We start from the raw sequence: 13,869 nt of genomic DNA, 5'->3' as shown, positions 1-13,869 counted from the left end.
TGCTCTATTAACTTTGAATTTTCTTAATGCCAATGAGAAAGGAACAACAGCTGCAAAAAGACATTGGATAATAGAAAAAACTACAGAATTAAATCAGCCTATATATTTTAAGGATGTGCTGACCTCAGAATGGAAACCAGGGTATGTGTTACGTTGGGGACGAGGTTTTGCTTTTGTTTCTACAGGAGAAGATAAGTTGTGGGTACCATCAAAATTGATAAAGGTTCGATTTGAACAAGAGAAACCTCTTAATTAGAGGAGGTGATAGCTCATCAACCAACATAAACATCCAATTTAAACTAACTTATACCAATAACACATGTCTTTTCATTTAATCAGATAATAACTTGCCAAAAAGGAACATCCCCAAAATTAGTCTTGGGAAAAGGTTTTTGTTTTTGTCTTTTAGGAGAATGAAGGTTAAGGAATCTGAAGAACACTGGACAAATAAGACAACTGAAGAAAAGGGACAAATCATCTATCCCAGGAAGCAGAATGAAATGGCGTATGGGTATATATTATCTAAAAAAATTTATGTCTTCCTAAATGTTTGTTTCTGCTTTTCTCTAAAGATTTAACACTATTGGTCTTCTAATAGTCCCAGTCCAATTAAAATTTAAAGCTGACTTTGGAGTTGGAGAATGGCTCTCTCCTTCTTTAAACTCAAGCATGTTGTTAAAAGGAAAATGCAAACTCCCTATATCATGCCAGAATAAAAGAGCCATCTTCTGCTATGAGACAGGAGAAAAGCCAAATTAATTAAGGGACTATTCTATTACTAATCTCAACTCTTTGATTCTATTCTGATTCTTTAAACTTTTCTTAAAGTATAAATTTTATATCAAAACTTACAAGATTAATATATATAGATATATAGATATATATACATTTTAAACTTTGCTAAGATATGAATGGTCATATAGAGTACTGATTAATTCTAAAAAAAAAAGGCTTCAATTAGCTGCATATATATGTCTTTATGTTCGAGTCTCTTATCAGTTTTCTGCAGGAATTCACGGCCAGGCCTAACACCAACTGAAGTCTCCAGGAAGAAGTTGGGGCCCCACAACAACAACCATTCCACGTGGACAATAATAACATCACTAAGCTGACAATCATCACCTACAGATCAGCTTTGAACTACAAGGTGCTCAGAGCAAATTTGAGATGACTAGCTGAGATGATCCAGTCTCAAAGACTACTTGAATAAGGACTTGAGATAAACCCTGAACTTTGGCATTATACACAGAATGGATAATAAAGGATATAGTTACCTTTCCTAGAATTTGACAATTAACCTAAAATTTTTCTTTCAGGATAAAGATAACTTCGCCCATACCCAGAAGGAAGCAATTTTAAGAATACGACGCCCACATTCCCAAAGAGGTGGTGTGGGGTGGATGGTTTTTTGGTCTTTTTAATGGGTTTTGGGTCTGGGATAATTTTCATTGTTTAGGGGGGTTGGTTACAAGTTGTTGTCAAGGGTTAGGAAAAAGACTAAACAGATTAGATTTAAGGTTCTTAATTAAAAAAAAAAAAAGAAAGAAAGAAGAAGAAAAAGACAATTACTAGTTTTAAATACTTTACATTGGATTGGATTGTTTTATATTGTATACAAATTATATATATTGAAATTGATATTGTTAGAAAATGCTATATGTATATTTCTAATTGTACTTATATCGTTCATTTAACAATGCAATTTTCTGATCCTTGAATGCTATTATTACCATTAGGATATAAAGAAATGATAGTTAGTAGTTAGACATTATAATAGAACTTGTAGTCATATTAGATATGTTTTAAAAATTGAGCAGATATATTTTACATAGGTCATCTTCAAACCCTTCAGAGATCTACAGAATATGACATTTAAAATGTTTTAATAACTTAGAAAATTTTTCTTTTTTGTTATGACTATGAGACATGTCGGCTCCTGACAGTACCAATCTACTTCAGAGAAAATATGGGCATTGAAGAAACTGCGTATGGAGTTAGCTTTCATTGTGACAAAAGTTAGCCACTGGACAACAAAGTATCCTCGAATCAACTGATGACAAAATGGACAGACAGGACATGAAACAAAGGACTACTGATTCTTGCCTAAACAAGCGTGGTTATGGCTTTATCAAAAGGCATCTTCTGAGGCCAGGACAATATGGCACCATCTCTGACGTGGCCTTCACAACTCGGAAAAGGTACAGTGCCCTTTTCTTCGAAGGCAGCTGAACAGGCAGTGGGCCGATGGCTTCTGATGTGCTATGGAACAGCAGCTGAAACAGTTATTCTTGAAGAGTAACTAAGCTCACGCCTCTCAATAGTAGACTGGCATTTGATAGAGAGATGTGGAGAAGAACGGGATGCTGAGATGGAGCCATATGTACACAGCCAAGAAGAATGGAGAGCTGAACTAAAAAAAACCATCAACATTTTCCAGAATTTAAAATCCTGAATCATGACATGACATTAATGGAATTCAGATGTTTCTGGTGCATGGACTGCTCTCACCCAATATGAGGTTGAACTGTTGACCTTGTGTACATCCTACTTCACAAATGAGTCTGTCAGATATGCTAAGCCTATATAGGCTGAAGATGATGCCCCAGCATTGCGGAGAAACCTCAGATGACTGTCCAGGCAGTTGGTTGTTTCTGTCAACTCACAAATTTTTTGGAAGTTGCTTGCATGCACTTTCTGTTTTTATTTTTGTTAGCTAATATTATTTCCTTCTTGGGTCTCTGAGGGAGTTGAAGATTAGTTAGTTATAGTTGAAGATTAGTTAGTTATAGTTGAAGATTAATTAGGATAGAAAATGAATTAGATACATTTTGGACTTAACAAAATAGGATAATGAAATTATCATCTCTGAATTTGTCAAATACAAATGGACTAGACATTGTTTAGACATTTATTATTTGTATATATTGTATATAGTTATTGTACTTTTGTATATAGTTTTTCTTTTGTTAGTTATAACCTTTTTCTTTTTTTTTCCTTTTTATTAAAATAGAAAAGGGGAAATGTGGTGGTATTTTACTTGTACTGAAATGTGATTTTAATTGTATGTTAATAAATAAAGTTGCCTGGGGGTCAGAGTTATAGAGCCATAGCAAGTGCGTGGCGGTGGTGGCGCACGCCTTTAAGGACCTGGAGGGCGGTACATACAGGCAATGACAAGGCAGTCACGTGTTTAGTTTACAACCAATGAGAAGGCAGAACATCTAGAGTATTTAAAGACGTACACACAGGAAGTATGCCTCTTTTTCGGAGAGCTCTCTTGGCTGAAGCAGGATAGCTGAAGCAGGAAGGGTAAGGCTCTTAGTTCTGACCTCTTGGCTTTCTTCTCTGAATCGGCTCTGTGTTTCTTATTTAATAAGACGGTTGGTTACATCTACAACACCCTAGCCACTGGGCTCCAAAAAGCCCACCCATGTACCAGGGATGGATTGCAATCCCCCTGCCTGTGGGCCCCACAAATGGTTTAAGCTAAACAATTGTCTCACATATCCAGAGGGTCTAGTCCAGTCCTATGGGGGCTCCACAGTTATTGGTACTAAGTTTGTGGATTTCCAATAGCGTCGTTGGTCATCTCTATGTGTTTTCTCATCATAATCTTAATGTCCCCTGCCCAAAAATCCTTCCTCTCTCTCATCGATTGGATTCCTAGTGATCATCCTGGCACTTTGCCATGGATCTCTGTATCTGCTTCCATCAGTCACTTCATGAGGGCTCTATGATTACAGTTTGGGTACTGAGTCATCTGATCACTGGAATAGGACAGTTCAGGTACCCACTTCATTATTGCTAGTAGTCTAAGGTGGGATCATCCTTGTGGGTACCTGAGAACTTTCCTAGCACCCTGTTTTTTCCTATTCCCATGATGTCTTTATTTATCATGGTATCTCTTTCCCTGCTCTCCCACTCTGTCCCTTTCCAGCTCAAACCTCCTCTTCCCCTACATGCTCATCTACCATTCTTTGCCCTCCACCCACGCCCCTTACTCCCAGTTTGCTCATGTAGAGCTCATCTATTTCTCCTTTGTTGAGCTATCTATGTGTCCCTCTTATGGTCGTCCTTGTTAGCTAGCCTTCCTGGAACTGTGGGTTGCACTCTGGTTATCCTTTGCTTTACATCTAGTATCCACTTATGAGTAAGTACATACCATGTTTGTCCTTCTGAGTCTGGGTTACCTCACTCAGGATGATAGTTGCTAGTTCCATCCATTTGCCTGCTAATTTCACGATATCCTTGTTTTTTACTACTGAGTAGTTCTCCATTGTTTATATGTGCCATATTTTCTTCAGTTGAGGGTCATCTAGGTTGTTTCTAGGTTCTGGCTACTATAAATAATACTTTTATGAGCATAGTTGACCATTTGTCCTTGTGGCAAGATTGAGCATTCCTTGGGTGTATTCCCAAGAGTGGTATAGCTGGGTCCTGAGGTTTCTGACTGCCAATTTTCTGAGAAACAATTTATGGAAATAAATTCTAAATAAAAAGAGGGGCTAGAGACATGGCTCGGTAATTAAGAGCACTAGCTGTCATTACAGAGGACTCAGGTTCCACTTCTAGAACCCACATGGTAGCTAACAATTTAATTTGCTGTAACTCCAGTCCCAGACATCTGCTGCCTTCTTCTGACCTCTCTAAGTACTGTGCACTGACACATGCGTGGACAACACTCATAATATTTCATTTTGTTAAAAGTTACAAAAAGTGAACAATGGAATTTTCTACAGGGATGTCACAGCCCTGAGACAGGCAGCAGCCAGGGCTAGTTAAATGACTTCCCTAAGGTCTTGCAAGGAAGGAGCTGTGGCCTTCCACTGATCCAGCCTGCTCAGAGGCAAAAGCAGCTTCATTCTGAGGTTAATATAGTTCATCATAACCATTCATCTAAGAGCACAGTATACAGTGTGTTTAAGTGTCTTTTTCTTGAAGTTTTCTTTATTTTTTTTCTCTATCTTTTCTATTGGTGAGAATAGCATTGGTACAGTTATCTTCTAGACTGCACATCAAGATTCACAGGTTGCATAAGCTTCAAAGCAATATTTATTTTACCGTGTGATTTATTGATTTTCAGCATGCCAAAGACAATTTTTTCCAATCATTTTTATAATTTACATACATTTTCGCATGACATGGGAGTAAGAATACCCCTACATGTCTCTGTTTTACATTGTTATCATGTTCAGAAATGGATTTGTTTACTTGTCTGCTTAGGAATAGGGAGAATTCTATGTGAATATGTCCAACTTTCCTAAGTAAAATCCACATACTTCCTTTGTTTAGGAAAAGCATGCTTTCCCTGACTCCTGCAGGAAAGAACTTTTCTCTTTTCTTCTTTCTTGGCTGTTGTGATGACTATTCTTGGTAGTCACACCTACTCCTTGTGGAATTAACTAAAACCCTAAGAGTTGGGTATACCTGTGATGGAATTTTTTGAATGTTTTGAAAAAAGATCATTCTTTCATCTGGATCATTTGAGGTGAAATCCACGTTCAGCTGCTTGGTGTCTATGCACTCTTTAACCAAAAGCACTCAGGAGGTAAAAACAGTTGGATTTACACAAGTTTGAGGCTGGCCTGGCCTACAGAAGGATTTCCCAGGCTACACAGATAAACCTAGTTTCAAAAACACCAAAAAAGTAAAAATCAAATGAAGTTTAAGATCCACCTTTAATCTGGATTGCATCTCTGGTGACAGCCTGCATATATGAAGCATGTTGAAGTAGGAAGCTCTCTCTTTAACCTCTTTGCCATAGCACTGGCTACCAAGTAAATTACTTTCCAAGCATTAGATCCTTCTTTCTTGGTATTTTGGTGTGTACTGAAGACCAGCTGAGACATGCAGCCTCATGGAATGAACAACTACTGGCTTCTTCAAATTTCCATTGGTAGGCAGCCATTGTTGGACTACCTGGACCACAACATGTAAGACATTCTAAGAAATCAACTTTCTACATACATGGAGAGATCCAATAATACAGTTTTTTTTTCATCTCCCCACTGAGGAAGATGTGCTGGCTGACAATGGTGGACATAAAGGTGTTATTCCTAGCTCCATTATTCTCTAATTATTCAACTTTGCATGAAGACTGCTCTTTAATATTATATAGTTTGCCAACATTTTGCCCTGAGTTTCAGGAATAAAACTCCCTAAGCAATAGAGCCATGATCCAGCTTTCTGATGGTGGAAGACCTATTTATCCTGTTAGTGATCTAGTCCCTGGTTTTTTTTCCTGGTTGTCTGAAGTCTCTGTGACAAGCAGGTAAAAAGTACATTGAATTCACCTGACCTCCCTGTGAAGCCACCTAAAAAACATTTCCCTTTGTCTGTTAAATCTCTTTTAGTTGTTAATATTCTGAGTATTCTTTCACCTGTGTGACAGGGAATCTCCACCCCACATAGTATAGTGGGTTGTACAAGCTAGTTAGCCACATTGTGTCCAGGAGGAAGAAGGGGAGTGCCTATGGACAGCAGGAAGATCACATTGTCTGCTACTAGAACCAGGGGCAAGTGCTATTGAATTGCAAATCTCTGCTGGTTCAGAAAAGGTCTGGGTCTGGGGTGGAAGGCAGGATCAGGAATCATTGTGCTGTGTCTTTAAGCCCAGTGTAACCCTATGGGAGCTTCTCCTGTCACTCAGGCCTCACTAGCCAATCAGGCACTGTAGGCAATCTGCCAGTCAGAAGTTCTACAGGGTCTTTCTGGCCTCCTGCCTCAGAATTGGCTAAGATAAAAATCTGTCCCTGTCATTTTGTGTGCTATGCTGAGAGTGTTGCTGCTGTTGTTGCTGTGAGCTGAGCAAAGAGCATGGCAGAGCTGGAAAACTACAATATGGTGAGTGGGGATGCTGTCCCCAGACTGGGAGGAGTGCTCAGTTGAGTCATGGGAGTCAGTGTGTCGGGTTCACCCCTTGCTGGGTGGGAGCAAGTGGTCAGATGCAGAGTTCTCCTTGTTCTTTCCTTGTCCTGCTTTGTCCAGCATGGTCCTGCTCATCCTGCATGCTCCAGTATGTGGTCCTGCATAATCTCTGCAATTGCTGGGGCCAGATCGCAGCCTCCGAATAACTTCACTCTGTTAGCTGCAACTGTGCAGACATTGGGAGCACGGATGTGCTTTGAAATGTCCTTGTTGACATCACTGTGAAATGCCAGCACCATGTGTGTGTTGTTTCTATGGAACACAGATTTCCAAACTCAAACAGAACTGGTCCCTCCCTTATCTTCCAGAAGTTCTACACTTTGAACATTTAACATTAAGACTTAAAATCTAACTGGAATTAATTTTAGGAGCTTGTAAACAGTGTTTTCTCTGTAAAGTTGCACTCCAATGCTAAACTGTGATTTAGAAGAGTAGAATTGATGGTAGTAGAATTAATGGTACATGGTCTTTCCAGTTCTAGGAGACATTAGTTCACAAAGTAGAATTGAGGTAAGAGAGGGCTGCATCCCAAATACCCCAATGATAAGTAGTATGCTAACCATTCTGGATAGAAATTACTATGATAAGATGTAAAAGTTTGTCCCCCAGGATTAACCAGCTACATTCCGTAACAATTGAGACAACCTTGATTTACAACCAGTGGAAAGGCCCAATCTTCCACTAAAATCCTGGCCTCTAACATGCTGCTCAAGAGACCGTTACAGGGTCACAACTAACATTAAGTCCTGGTATGCCATGGAGGTTTGTTAATTCTTGAACAGGGAGTCTCCAGTGTTTTTGAAAAGCAGTTTTTTTTTTTTTTTTGGTTTTTTTGAGACAGAGTTTCTCTGTGTAGCTTTGCGCCTCTCCTGGAACTCACTTGGTAGCCCAGGCTGCCCTTGAACTCACAGAGATCCGCCTGCCGCTGCCTCCCGAGTGCTGGGTTTAAAGGCCTGCACCACCACAGCCCGGCAACAAACATCTTTTGTTTTTTGTTTCGTTTTGTTTTTTTGAGACAGAGTTTTCTGTGTAGCTTTGCACCTTTCCTGGATCTTGCTCTGTAGACCAGGCTGGCCTCAAACTCACAGAGATCCACCTGCCGCTGCCTCCCGAGTGCTGGGATTAAAGGCGTGTGCCACCACTGCCCATTGAAAAGCAGTTTTAAGTCAAGGTCTCCTACATTGGTTGAGGTGGACTTGAACCCTGTCTGTATCCCCACAAAGCATTGCCTTTACTATTTCCAACTAATCACCCTAATTTCTGTATTAAATGTCTGCACCACCATAGAGTTCTAAAATTACCACTTTGAGTCACATAGTGGACTGTCCATTGCACAATAGGGAGAGGAAATATGTGTGGAAAATGGCTTCTTCTTTCCAACTAGACTGGTCTGAAGAGTGGAATTGACATGCAGACAGGGCTGGGGCCTGCAGACAGGGCACGGGCCACTGTGTACACTGCAGGGGGCATTAGACTAGGCAATAGCTTGATCACAGACTGAAGTTGAGTGCAGTGAGCTGCAGGGGTCTCCATTACAAAGAAGGACTGATGGGGTGTGGTGAGTGACTTTCTCTGTAATTTCTCTGCATGTATTAATTCCTCCCATGTGAATGAAGACTGACACTATTGGGGAGTATACAGTTTATGGAGGATAGCTTGAACTACTAAGTATTCAGTTTCCAAATAGTGAAATCTCCTATGGAGATATGTGCAATCTTTATAGATACAGTGAAGTCAGATGAGAGGTTTGAGATACAGGACACTGGCTGTAATTCCATGTGTTAGAATTCCATGTGTTACAACACTCAGTTGCTATCATTTTATGTGGGACAAATCATACAGGCTCTTATTAATGGTATTCACTCTACCATGGAGGTGCCTAATCTGATTCAAAGTCAGTATAGCTACATATGCTTTCAAATATTTTTGTCACTTTAAAACATCAACTATTGGTTTCCTTTTTAATATTCATTTTCTTTTAATGCACTACTGATAATTTTTTCTATGTTTCCCTGTTTAAGAATTTTACTCCACCTTTTTCTTAACTGGTGTTTGTTTATGTATTTATTTATGTCAGTTTATAGCATTGCTTCTCAACCTTGGAGATCATGTCTCCCTTTGGGGGATCAAATGACCCTATCACAGGACTGGCCTAAGACTGTCAGAAAGTGCAGATATTTATGTTATAATTCATATCAGGAACAGAAATACAGTTATGAATTGGCAGTGATAATAATTTTATAGTTGTGGTGTCACCAAATCATGAGAAACTGTATTAAAGAGTCACAGCATTAGGAAGGTTGTGAACCATTGGTTCAGGTCAATATCTCTTGTAACCCAGGCTTGCCTCACACTATATAATTGAGAATTACTTTGAACACCTAATCCTGCCTCTGCCTTCCAGTGCTGGAAAGAGAATCCTACAACTCCTTCCAGTCTGGGCCTTGACTGGTCTGTGGGAAGAAAAAATAGACCAGTGAAGGAGTATACTCCAACTTCTCTAGATTTTATCATGAATTTACCAATGATGTGGAACTTGTGTAAGAACTGAGTTCACTAACCAACTATAAAGCAGGTGTAGTCACAGCAAAGAGGATGAGCAAGAAAGAGGGTGAAAACTTTCCTGCTGTGATAGTAGTTGACCTTAGCAATGAGTAGTGAGGTAATTGATGTTACAAGTTCAATAAATGTTCTGACTGGCCATTTCTCGGGTCCACAGACCAGGCAATCAAGAATCTGGATAAAAAAACCCTGAAATTTAGTGAAACCAAATTAGAGTAGTTACACCATTTGAACCTAAGAAATAGAACTAGATAGAATGGTGTTTACCTGCCTAACATGACTGTGGTTTCCAGGTTTAACTGGAATGTGACCTGTATTTGGTTGCAGGATTTCTCAGCTATGAAGCAAGAGGTTGGTTGCAGTGGACATCGAGTATACCCCAGGAGAAACGGTGTGAGATGTACTTGGTGTCCTCTAATACAAATGGCCTATTCTGGAGCACATGGCCATAAAGCCTGTTTCAAATTTTTAACAAAATTATTTGGGATTATATTTACATTATTATCACTATGTCTTCCCTGCTTTCATACCCTCCCATAGACCTTTTATTGTGTTCTAATCCATGCCTTCTTTTTGTTTAAGAACAGTTACTGTTTGAATGTGACCTGTATTTGGTTGCAGGATTTCTCAGCTATGAAGCAAGAGGTTGGTTGCAGTGGACATCGAGTATGTAAAGAACTGTGTACCCAAAGGACCCTGTGCATTGGAAAAACACATTAAGTGTGCTAGGAGATTAGAGAATTTTACTAAACTACCTAATCTTCTGGTTAGTGTCCTATCCAATCATAGTGTGGAAGGGCCCACCTGGGAGGGTTTTTTTTTCTCCGAGTCCATTGAACTCTGCTCACCTAGTAGGGAAACTGCTAATGTAGCTGATGAGGGAGTTTCCAAGTTCACCCCAGTCATATGGAGGTTCCCCAATATCTTGACAGGTCACCGTAATCATATAACTATTGATGGGGAAGACATATACGGGCAGAACATGGTCACCAGACTCAACAAGTCACCTCACTTACAACTGAGGAACACACAGCAGCTGGGAAGTACCTAAAGTTAGCCAGTGTGGTTGAAGTACAGTGATGTCCTGCCTTGAAATGGGCACACCTCATTAATCCCTCCCTCTTTAATGTTGGTCCCATGTTCACTCACCAATGCCTATCCTCCAAAAGGAATGAAAGCCAAGAGTTTCCAGCATAAAGCATTGGCCTTACCAGTTCCTGACCTCTGAGGCAAAACAGTTAATACCCTGGAATCCTTGAATTTCAAGAGCTATTATAAGCAGGGAAGTTCTGTTGGTTCCCAGAGACTCCAGCTTTCTCTTCTCCACTACTGAAAGATTCAGCACAAGCCCACTTCCTCCAGGAAGCTTCCCTTTTCCTGCACAGAACTCATTACACCATTCTCTTGACCATTTCTTTCTTGATGTTTTACACTGAGGCTGAAGGTCAGCTTTCTTCTGTCACTCTCTGGTCTCTCTATCCTCTCCATTTTCTTTCTGAATTAGACTCTTCAGTATGCCATCATGTTCATCATGTATGATGTACATGGTGAAGACATTGAATAAACTTCCCAAGGGCAGTTGGTGTTGCCACAACATAGGTGACATCACAGAGGATGCCAGGGCTCTCCAGGATTCAATAGAATGTCCAGGGAAGAGCTGCAGATGTCATGGGAACTGACATTGCTTCCTTGCTAATGAGCTTTCCTCATCATACACTAGAAGTCAAGCTGAACTTTGCAGGATCCTCTGCTGGGATACAAGGGAAGCCCTTCAGCACCCCCTTCATCCAAAGCCACAGATCTCTTGCCGACTGATTGGGCATCCTTTAATTCTTTAATTTTGTGTACAGAAGGTAATAATATCATAGAAATTTATATATGCTATACTTCTTCATAAGTTCCTGCATCTCCTTATCTCCTTAGCCACAAGACATTACAGACTTAATGCTGATTGAGAAGGACACTTGTTAAATAATTTCCTGTAAAGAGTCTACAGGAAACATCTGGGCAGGGTTATGCTAGAGGAGGAGGCTGACACAGCCTAGCAACAAGTCCCCTTAGGAGTGTGATATTGTCATGGATCTCCATGTGAATAAAATCTGGTCGTAAGCATGTGTGTAGTGGGTGTTATACTGTCAGTTGAGTAGCTCAAACTTGTCTGCTGTTACTGGCTAGTAAAGGTGGCCAGACAGCTGGAGTCTTCCACAAAGAATATGAGTTTTCTATAGACCAAAGGATATTCAGGAAAATCTTTTGAAAGCTTATTCATATTCAGACACATAGACACTAGGGTTCCACTGGACACTCTAGATCGATATTTCTTAATTTTTTCCAATTCTCTGACCCTTTAAATAGCACTAACAGTAGTTCCTCATGTTGTGGTGAACCCTAAATATAATTGTTTCATTGTTTCTTAACTTTAATTTTGCTATTGTTATGAATCATAATTCAAATATTTGAAATCCAGGATATCTGATATGCAACCCCCAATGGGGTGGTGACCCACAGATTGAGAATCACAGCTCTGAATGCAGGCAGAAATCTCCTCTAATCCTGGCAGTGATAGTGGGGCAGGGTGGTTCTTAGTTTTTATTATCAGACTGAATCAAATTAGTCACCTGGGAAGAGGGACCCTCAATGAGGAATTATACAGATCAAATTTTTTTTGAACTTGTCTCTGTGGGATTTTATTAATTGTTGAATAAGATAAGACTCCCTAAAATGGGCAGAATCATTTCATTGTCTGCAACCTGTGCTGTATAAGTATGAAGAACCTCTAGCATAAGCAGAAGCATAAGCATAAGCAAACAGGCAGCATGGGTACATTTGTTTATCTCTGCTCTTGGCTGTGGATGTGATATGATTAGCTGAGTTCCTACCTTGATTTTCCAAAAATGTGGGCTATGATGAATTTTTCCCATTCTAAGTTGCTCTTCCTGATAACTCAGTGTTATAAAGATGTTAAGAAAGCACTCTATGACACAGGGGTTTTCACAAGTCAGTGAGATGTGTTTTTCATGAAATGCTCAACAGCACCTTATTTGTCTCAGAAGAAGAGATACTACTTCCTCCTGAACCCAACCTGTGTTTCCCTGTCACAGTTTTACAAAAACACAGAGACACTCATGGACTCACAAACTACTTTACCCTGTCAATAAATGTCCCTTGATATTGTCTTCCCATATCAAGTATTATGCTAAATTCTTCTAATGTGTTATATACAACAAGCATCACTTCAATGAATGTATTTTTCTTTGAATTTCCTGACCATTAAAATTTTCAGATATGGGGAATTGGGTCTGAATTCACTGCCTGGACTATGAATTTCAATCTTATGCTATGTCCTTCCTTGAAAGTCAGAAGAGGCTCCTTAATGCTGAGAGCAGAGTAGCACCATAAATTCCAGGTATGTATGGACATAAATAATGACTGGCAATGTGTCCACTAGTTACCTTAGATTGGAGATTAACTCCAGGGCTGATGTACACAGATCCCTGTGAAAACTTCCCAGCATCACTCTAACTTCTGTGCTTCTTCAACAAGGTTTCTGTAAACGGATCTTTGACAAATTTCCTTTTTTGAAAGTAAATAGATCTTATCAGATGTGAAAAGTCACTTTGATTTTTGTCCTTCTCCTCCTAGGACATGTAACAGGCCCTTTTGAGGCACATCAAAGACTATCCAAGGAGAATAAGATCTCAAATAACCACAGGTAAAGCTTTAGAATGCAGGTCTGAGGAACAGAGTGCAAAATAAGCGCAGGACAGCAGGCACACCCAGGAAATTCTTGGTTATGTCTTTGGCAGTTTAGCCTCTCTGCATGTCAGTTTCTTCTACCTGGAGAAAGATGGGTTAGGATGCACCATGGAGATGGGTGCTGTCACAAGGCATGACTTACAAAATCACTTCCTTCATAAGATGGACTTTGTTTGTTTGCATGTGTTTTTTTTTTTTTTTTTTTTTTTGTGAGGGTGATGAGCTAGCATTTATATGAGCTAAGCTGCACATCTGTTTCTGGTGAACATCTCTTTCTGGGAAAAGAGAAATCAGATATTAAACTTACAAAAAATGCTGAAAATGATGCTTTAGAGCAGAAAATCACTTCACTTGGTTGAAAAAAAATTAACACTTCTTTTCATGTCTGTTATCAAATATTATGTGTAGCTCCTGTCCTTTGCCATTTAGAAAGACTCACCAGCTAGATATTCTTTATTGATTAACTACTTTCAGATGCTAAAAGCAAAGAAGATAGAGAGGGAAGGTAGAAATGAACATGTTTGATCCTAAATATAGAGTTGTGTTTGCCTGTTCCAATCTCAGAATTCTAATTCTTATCTGGCTAATCTAATAAGAAATAAATGCTACCTGTGCCCATTGGTG

This window comes from Peromyscus eremicus, unplaced genomic scaffold (genome assembly GCF_949786415.1).
Source record: "Peromyscus eremicus unplaced genomic scaffold, PerEre_H2_v1 PerEre#2#unplaced_75, whole genome shotgun sequence".
Classification (NCBI taxonomy): Eukaryota; Metazoa; Chordata; class Mammalia; order Rodentia; family Cricetidae; genus Peromyscus; species Peromyscus eremicus.
The sequence above is the reverse complement of the archived record's forward strand: the minus strand, read 5'-3'. Positions refer to the sequence as shown.